The following is a 1,329-nucleotide window of genomic DNA, read 5'->3' as shown; positions in this document are numbered from 1 at the left end:
TAGTTCATATGATTGAGTGCAAATAAATAGGAAAATGTGGGTGTAGAGTTAGAGGACTAGAGGACTTTAAAGTGACAGGTCAAAGCCCTTAACTTGGTTTATTTTTTTAGGTTCTGGTAAAAGAATGTTGGCCCCCAAATGGAGGGAATTGAGGGAACTCTAGAGTGAGAGCTAGTATCTTCCCTGCCTAGCTGGTGTTCAGAACTATTCAAACTTTAAATTATCCAATGTTCTTTATAGCATCTCTAATAAGGGTAAAGAATATTATTGCTCCTATTTGGCACAACAAAATTTGCATACCTCCACAATAAAATTCATATACTTATTACTGATTAATGATAAGAAGAAATATATTTCGTATTTAGTGTTTTTCTTTATTAGGTACATTTCTTCTACAAAAACTTTAGTTATCTTCTTAACTTGTTATTGTTTCGTTAAAATATCAAAAATACCAAAAATATTTAAATTTTAAATTCCTACAAAAATCATTTTTAGTTTAAGTAATTATCTTTTTAAAAATAGAAAAACTTTCTAAAAAATGCATATTGCATAATCTTCCCTGTGGGTCAATATTCAGGTCTTAATAAAAAAGTCCTATATTAATTGATAACAATATGTATACTTGCGTAGTATCCCAACATAAATATATATAAACTAAAAAGTTAAATTCTTATTTTTTTGTTTTGTTGCAAAATAAGTTTTGTTGCAAAATAAGGAAATATAAGTGAAAAAAATACCATCAGAACTATTGTTATATTGTGCTTAAGCATTAACTATCCAGGGACCAAGTTTTTTGGCTCCGTTGTTGGAGAAGAAAACTATGTATGTTTCTATTTTTGGAAAGTCTTATTTAAACTTTAAATATTATATCTCATTTTGTATGTTTTATTTTATTTTATTTTATTTTATGTTAGTGTATGCGTAGTTTAGGTTATGAAGGACTAGTGTCCTACGATTCTGAATTAGAAAGAACTATTAGTAAAATTAGAAAAACCAAAAAAATTAAAATTCTTGAAAAATCCAAATAAATTAGAGAAATGGCAAACCAAAATGATTAAAATGTTGAAATTCATCAAGAGTTTAAACCCTTAAGAGATTATGCCAACCCTATTGTAGATGAATTTCATTGCAGTATTTAAAAACTTACTGTAGTGGCTAATTCATTTGAGCTTAAACCTGCTATTATCCAAATGGTATCAAATAATCTATTTGTAGAAAAGTGTGCTACATTTAAATATGATGGTGTTTTAGATGATGTCATAAGACTTAATTTATTTCCTTTCTCACTAAGGGATAAAGCTCAGACGTGTTTGAATTTGTTAGCACTTG

This window comes from Phalaenopsis equestris, unplaced genomic scaffold, assembly GCF_001263595.1.
Source record: "Phalaenopsis equestris unplaced genomic scaffold, ASM126359v1 Scaffold000330, whole genome shotgun sequence".
Lineage (NCBI taxonomy): Eukaryota > Viridiplantae > Streptophyta > Magnoliopsida > Asparagales > Orchidaceae > Phalaenopsis > Phalaenopsis equestris.
The sequence above is the reverse complement of the archived record's forward strand: the minus strand, read 5'-3'. Positions refer to the sequence as shown.